Source organism: Octodon degus, unplaced genomic scaffold, assembly GCF_000260255.1.
Source record: "Octodon degus isolate 3935 unplaced genomic scaffold, OctDeg1.0 scaffold00056, whole genome shotgun sequence".
Taxonomy (NCBI): Eukaryota; Metazoa; Chordata; class Mammalia; order Rodentia; family Octodontidae; genus Octodon; species Octodon degus.
In genome coordinates, this window is record NW_004524632.1 from 7,478,177 (window position 1) to 7,486,047 (window position 7,871).

Genomic DNA, 7,871 nt, shown 5'->3' on the forward strand with positions numbered 1-7,871 from the left:
ACCTGGGCAGGGACCACAGCCCCCACTTGGTGGCCCAGGCAAAGGTCACTTGGAGGGAACACTCTTGTGGACTGGTTGTCAGTACTGTTTTTGTTTCAGAAAATGGCACAGAAACAAGGTTTTATTTACATTTGATTTATTTTTTGAGACAAAGTCTCAACTGCTTTGAACTCACAGTGTAGCCCAGCTAGCCTTGAACCCGTGGTGACCCTCCAGCCTCAGGCTCCCGAGTGCAAGGGCACCATACCCAGCAACCTTTTTTTTTTTGAGATAGGGTCAAGGTTTGCAGTGTAGTTCATGCTGGCCTTCAGCTCACAGTGATCGTCCTGCCTCAGCCTCCCAAGTGCTGGGCCCTTTTTATTCTTACGCTTTTGTGGCATCTAAAGGGTAGGCAGGGTCCTTACACCTATAGAAGTGGCCTCATAGTTAGACCTAGGCTCCCCTTTTAGTACCATTTTAAATCCCCACCTCTGGGAGTAATTTTTACTATGCTAACAAAGTAAAGTATAGGTTACTTAACTCATCGTTATATTCTTTTTTTTTTTTTAACTTTTTTTTTTTTTTTTTTGGTGGAACCGGGGCTTGAACTCAGGCCCTTGCGCTTGCCAGTGAAGTGCTTAATCCACTGAGCCATCTCCCGGGCCTCATCATTATATTCATGTATTTGTCCCTTAATGAGGTAGAATCTGTTCCTTATCCTAATTGGTTATACTGGGAATCAAACTCAGGACCTTGCCCTTGCCAGACAGGTGCTGGGCCACTAGACTACACCCTAATTGGGTTTGGGAGCACGGCATGTCATGGCTTTTGTGGTTTTCCTTTTCTGGTTTGGTCTGGTTCTTTTTGTTGTGTTTTGTTGGAGACAGTCTCCCTTTGTATTCCAGGCTGGCCTTGAACAAACTTTGTGGCCCTGGCTGGCCTGGAATGCAGAGATGTTCCTGCTTCAGTCCCCTGGAGTGCTGGCATTACAGGAGTGCTGGGATTACAGGTGTGCTGGGATTACAGGCATGCAATACCATGCCCAGTTTGAGTTTTGTTTGTGTTGTTTTGGAGGGGGGGTTGTCTGGCTGGCTTCCTGGTATCCCCAGCAACCGTGTGGGTGGTCTTCAAAGGCTGGGCTGCCTGACCTTAAAGACTGCCTCACTTCCTTACTGCCCAGGTTTTCCAGTAAGTCTGTTAGCTCTGAAGCTGCAGGCCAGCCTCACTGCATACAGTGCTGGGGTGTCAGGGACAAGTCAGGACATAACAGATATTTTTGTCGTCAGAGGAACAGCAACAAAGACACACAAGTCCCTAATCTGCCCCACAGAATTTACTCTTGCTTTTTAAGAATGTTCTTCACATTCCAAGTTTCCCAGGCCCATCTGGCCATATTACCTGAAATATGTTGATGACTCAATCTGTGTACCCTGACACCACTGGAGAGGCTCATTAGAGTTGCAGATTCGAAGGGTGTTCCCAAGTGGCCTAGGCTGGGCTCAAGCTTGAGACCCTCCTGCCTAAGCCTCTCCCTGAATGCTGGATCACAGGAGTGGGCCACCAGCGCACCCAACAGATTTCAAAACTATTGGGCGGTAGTTTGCTAATGCGCCAGTTTGAGCTGTTCCAGTGAGCCAGCCCTAAGACCGCATGTGAATCACCACCTTGGAGTTTGCACTGTGGCTGCCAGCCACAGGACACAGAGGTGCCAACTCAAATGCCTGTTGCTTGGAAAAACCCATAATATCACGAACCACTCACTGATCTTCTAAAGTTAAGGACCAGGCCGAACGACACCTCGCTAGATAATTCAGTCCATGCCAGCCGGGCTGGTAGCACACAGGTCTACCAGCACTTGGGAGGCTGAGACAGGAGGTTCCCAAATTGGAGACCAGCCTGGGCAACTCAGACACTGTCTCGAAAAATAAAAAGCGCTGTATATATAACTCAGTGGTTGAAGGCCTTATTTAGCGTGCCAGAGATTCCATGCCCAGTTTCATACCCAGTACCAGGAAAAGAGGGAAAAAAACATGTTTTACTATCTCCTGATCAAGACTAGAATATTAATTCTACACAAACTAGAATTTTAGTGCTCACTTCGGTAGCACATATACTAAAACTGGAAAGAACTGGAACTTTTTGTATTATCTGTCACCTGTGGAATTTGGGGGGGACACAGGGTTTCTCTGTGTAACTCAGGCTGGCCTCAAACCTCCTGGTGATCATTCTGCCTCAGCCTCCCAAGTGCTGAGATGACAGACATGCACCACCACACCCAGTGCCCGCGGAATTGAAGTGACATTAATGCCAAATCATGGAAAGAGGGTGATGTAGCTCAGCGTGCCTGCCTAGCCTGCAGGAGGTCTGGGCTTCAGCCTCCACACACTCAGTAACAGTGGTGATCAGACAGGGAACCCAGCAGAAGCTCTGTGAAGGCCATGCCCAGCACACCTGCCTGTGATCCAAGGGCCTGGAGCCAAGGCAGGAGGATCAGGGGTTCAAGACCACAGAGGCTACACAGCCAGCCTTGTCCTGGAAAAAAAAAAAAAGTTCCTGTTAAAGCCAAACAGAGGGGCCGGGGAGATGGCTCAGTAGAATAAGCACTTGCCTGGCAAGCGCAAAGGCCTGAGTTCAATTCCCAGTTCCACAAAAAAAAAAAAAAAAGCCAAACAGATAAGGGCCAGCCAAATAGCCAAAATAGCTCAGCGGGCCTGTAATCCCAGCTCTTGGGAGGCTGTAAACAGGCGGATCAGTAGGAGTCCGATCTAGTACTGAGACCCTGAACTCCCTGTAGACTCTTACCTAAAATAAAATTTAAAAAAAAAAAAAAAAGCTGAACAGGTAAAGAGGCCAGCAGTGTCGCTCGCTGCTAGCGTCCGATGCTCAGGTTCACTCTCAAGGCTGCTGGGGCGTAACTTCCAGCGCACGCCCAGTACAGGAAAGAAAGCTTCAGGCAGAAATCTGAGTGCACCTTGCAGTGCATGGTAGTGCGCATCAGCAGTCCCAGCACTCTGGATGCTGAGGCAGGAGGGTCCTTAGGAGCTCCAGGCCAGCCTGGGAACATAGTGAGACACTGTCTCAAAAAAAGAAAAAAAAAAAAAAAAAAGGAAGGAAGAAAGAAAGGAAGAAAAGGGAAGGTAGGAAGGACCAAAAAAGAAAAAAGAAAAGAAAGAAAGAAAAGCACTGCTTACAAGGGGTGTGGTTTTGGAGAATGTGCCAAGTTACCACGGAAATAAAACATTTAGGCACTAAACTAGTGAGACCTTGAAGGTAATCATGGGACTAGTTAGGAAAGGACAAAGAGCCAGGCAGGAGGCTGAAGCCGGAGGATGGCTTAAGCCTAGGACTTGGAGACCAGCCTGGGCAACATACAAACACCCATCTCGAGTATTTCATCAATTTTTTTGTTTCAAGCAGGGTTTCATGGTATAGCTCAGACTGCCCTTGAATTGATAGGTGATCCTCCTGCCTCAGCCTCCTAAGTGCTGGGATTACAGGCATGCACCATCATGCCTGGCTCTATCGTAAATATAATAATAATAATAATAATAATAATAACAACAACAACTTAAAACTAATAAGGAAAGCCAGGTGAATTTAAGACCGTAGACAGTGAGTACACATAGCTTAAGACCAGCCTGAACTATCTATCAAGACCCTACCTCAGGCAGAGAGATAGCTCAGTGGCTTAAGTGCCTGCCTGGCAAGCACAAGGTCCCAAGTTTGATCCCCAGTACCACCAAAACAAAAATTAAAAATAAATTAAAATTTTTAAAAAATAGGAGCTGGGAGATGGCTCAGTAGAATAAGCGCTTGCCTGGCAAACGCAAGAGTCTGAGTTCAAATCCCCGGTTCCACAAAAAAAAAAAAAAAAAAATTAAAAATGACCCTGTCTCAAAACATCATCAACAACAAAAAGAAACCAGGGATATAGCTCAGCAGCACAGCGCCCGCCAGGCAAGTACAAGGTCCTCAGTTTGATTCCTGGTATCAAAAAAATAAAGCATATATAGGTATGCACGCCAGGATGCCCTGGAATTCTCTATATAGCCTAGACTGGATTCAAACTCTAACTCTACATCCTTCTGCCTCCCCCCCTGAGTGCTACAGAGAGTGGGGAGGCTCGAGAGAGGTCTGGTGGCCAAGACAAGAGGACCATAAATTTTAGTGCAGCTTGGACAACTTAGTGACTTAGTGAGATCTCAACTCAAACAAAAGGACTGCGATGCAGCTCAGTCGGGAGGCCCTGGGCTCGATTCCTGGTACCTAAGGGGAGGCGAGGGGGGAGGTGCTGGCTCTTCGTGGTACTGGACTTTCCCAGCACAGAGGGCTCTAGCTACCGTCCGACCCCCACCCGCTGCAAGGAAAGGGAATACCGGAAGGAAAGAAACCTGCTCGGCAGAGCACAGTGGCCAAGGTTGGAGCCCAACTGCTGTGCCGTCCCGGCCCAGGGCTGTGCTGAGAAGATTGAGATGGGGCCTGGTGGCCCAGGCCTGTAATCCCAGCACCCCGGAGGCTAAAAACAGGCAGACATGACCAGTCCGATCTACATAGTGAGACCCTGTAGACACTTTACTAAATACACACACACACACACACACACACACACACACACACGAAAGAAACAAGAGACAGGAGGGCAAATGGATTTTTTGGGGGGGCGGGGGAGGAGGCTGGCTCAGGCTGCCTTAAGGGAGAGTCTGGTAAGGCAGATGGAGCTGGGGATGGAACCTCAGTATCCTGCATGCGTAAACAACTGAGCTAACCAACAGGCCCCCCAAGAGGGCAAATAGGGATGTGAGCAGTTATCCACAAGAGTAGGAGGGATGGAAGAAAATAATATTTAAAAATCCTAGAACTGGAAGATATCAAGGGCCAACTAAAGGGGAAGCATTCAAATATAAGACTAGACCGAGGAGAGAGCTTGGCGGCTTAAGCACCTGCCTGGCAAGCACAAGGACTAGGGTTCAATCCCATGCTGGCTACTGAAACTGGGCGTGGTGGGTGGGGCACATCTATAATCCCAGCACAGGGGAGGCTGAGACAAGAGCTGCATAGTGAGACCCCGCACCAAATATATAAATAAATAAATACAAATACAAGACTATTTTAGGATTTTTTTTTTTATTTTTTATTTTTTTGCTCCAAATGCCTTCAGGGCAGGTTTGGCTGGCTTGAGTTGTGGGGCTCCAACCACAGCAACCTGAGCCTGACTGCTTTGTTGAAGCAGCCACTTAAAGAACTGAGCTAAGGGGCAGGGCCTCTACAGGACTATTTTAGAACCGGACCAGGCTGCAGGCCCGCTGCCTCCGCTAGTTCTGGCTTGGGCTCTCCAGGCACTTAACCCAGCAAGCCGGGAGTAGTGCCTGCCCCTCCCCCACAGCCCCTGTCCCAAAGCTCCTCCCACTTCTCACTACCTGCCCTTGTACCTTTTCAATGAGATAGACAGGGTCTCACTGTGTGGCACAGGCTGCCCTAGAACTCTCCCTAGAGCCCAGGCTGGACTCAAACTCTCGGCACCCTCTGCCTCTGCCCCTGCCTCCCAGGTGCTAGGATTACAGGCTTTGGTCAGCAGGTGCTTTGACACATGCTCTCTAGCCCTGCCACTGGAAGTTTCTAGAAATTTGTCTTAGCCAATGGCGCTCAGGTTCCCCTTTGTATTTTAGGGAAGGTTCTAGGGGGTGTTCAGGGTCTCACTACTAGATCGGACTCGTAGTGATCCGCCTGTTTACAGCCTCCCAAGAGCTGGGATTACAGGCGCCTGCCACCACACCCAGTCTCAATCGCCCTCTCAGCACGCCGCGGGGTCGGGGTGGGGGCCAGCACTGCAGGCCAGGGATTGAGCACACACCCCACCCCCTGTTTCTCACTCCCCACCCTCCACCCATCCCCGCCCAGATGCCTGCTTGCAGGTGCCTTAATCCACGGAGCCATTTGGCGGGCCCCAGGCTACCCTCTGTAATGACTCAACAAACACTCTTATTTCAGCAAGCCTCAAGAGCTTGGGTTTCTGGAGTCCTGCTCAGTTGTTTAAGGTCTGCTTATGCAAATACAGTCAGGCGCAGGACAGCTGGGGTTCCATCCCCAGCTCCACATGCCTTACCAGACCCGCCCTTAAGGCAGCCTGAGCCAGCCCCCCTCCAAAAAAAACCCCTTCTCAGGCCAGGGAGATGCTCATCCCTGCTTCCATCAAGAACAAAAAACCTTCTCAACTTTTTTTTTTTTGGTGGAACTGGGGATTGAACTCAGGCCCTTGCGCTTGCCAGGCAAGTGCTTATTCCACTGACCCATCTCCCCGGCCCCCCTTCTCAACTTTAAGGGCCAGCCAAACAGCTCATAGATTAAAGAATCTGCAAGCAGGTGCAGGAGCCGGGGTTCCCCCCGCCCTGCTGTGCCGAGCTGGCCCCTGGAGCTCGCTCAGGCAGTTGAGACTGGGTGTGGTGGCATAAGCTTGTAATCCCAGCTCTTGGGAGGCTGTAAACAGGCGGATCACTACGAGTCCCCCTGAACACTCTGTAGACCCTTTCCTAAAATACAAAAAAACAACAGTTTGGGTTTCTACCCAGCAGGGTGGTACACAGCTATAGTATACTTGGGAGGCTGAGGCAGGAGGATCATTTGAGAGTTCAAGACCAACCGGGGCTACAAAGTGAACTCAAGTCCAAGCCTAAACTACATAGTGACACCCTGTCTCAAAAAGACACACACACACACACACACACACACACACACAAGTTTGGGCTTAACAGAGCACAGACTCAGAATGAACATGTGACACAAGCCTGTCATAGCATTATGGGAGGCTGAAGCAGGAAGATCCCAGAATCAGGCCCAGCCTGGGGAACTTAGAATAACATGAATTAGTGAGGCAAGAGTTAGGATCATATTTGGATACTGGGTCCTGAACCCCGCCCGGCCTGTACCTCTGGCCTGGGTTTCTTTGCTTACTTAACATAGGATTTCTCTGAGTTATTGTGAATGAATTTGCAATACTCCTGCTTCAGCCTCCCAAATGCTGGCATTACAGACATGCACCACCAGGCCAGGCAAGTCTATTTGTTTTCCAAAGTATCACCTTCCTTTTTCTTTCTTTTTTTTTTTTTTTTTTTTTCTTTTTAATGTATTTAGTACAGGGTCTCCAGGGTCTCACTACACAAATCAGATTCCTAGTGATTCTCCAGGGACTGGGGATTTGGCTCAGTGGTAGAATGCTTGCCTAGCAAGCTGGAAGCCCTGGGTTCGGTCCTTGGCACCAAAAATAAAATATAAATCTGGTGATCTTCCTGTTTTCAGCCTCCCAAGGGCTGGCATTACAGGGGTGCCGCCATGCCCAGTCTCATTCACCATCTCAGCACCCTCCCCCAGGGCAGGGCTGGCATGGCACACTGGGGATCAAACCCCAGTCCCTGTGTCTACCTAAGCGGATGCTTTAATCAGCTGAGCTATCTGGCCGGCCCTTCACCTTCCTTTTTGATGCGCAGGACTAAACCCAGAGCCTCCAAATGTCTTTTTTCCCCACCCCCACCCCTTCCAAGCATCTTTTGAACTCCTTATCAAGGTATCAGTTACACTGGACAAGAAACAAAGTTATGCTGGAGAGAGCACTCAGTGGCTTCAATACCTGCCTGGTCCTGAGTTCAATCCCCAGTACCAAAATATAAAAATGATGTTATGCTGGGCATAACACACCTGTAATCCTAGCACTCAGGAGGCCGAGACAGGAGGCTTAGCATGAGGTGGAGGCTAGCCTGGACCCCATTGTGAGTTCCAGCCCAGCCTGGACTACATAGTGACACTCTGTCTCCAAAAAAAAAGGTGGTGAGGGACTGGTGAGATGGCTCAGTGGTCTAAAGCACTTACTTAGAACAAGCTGAGCAAAGCACAGGGACCGC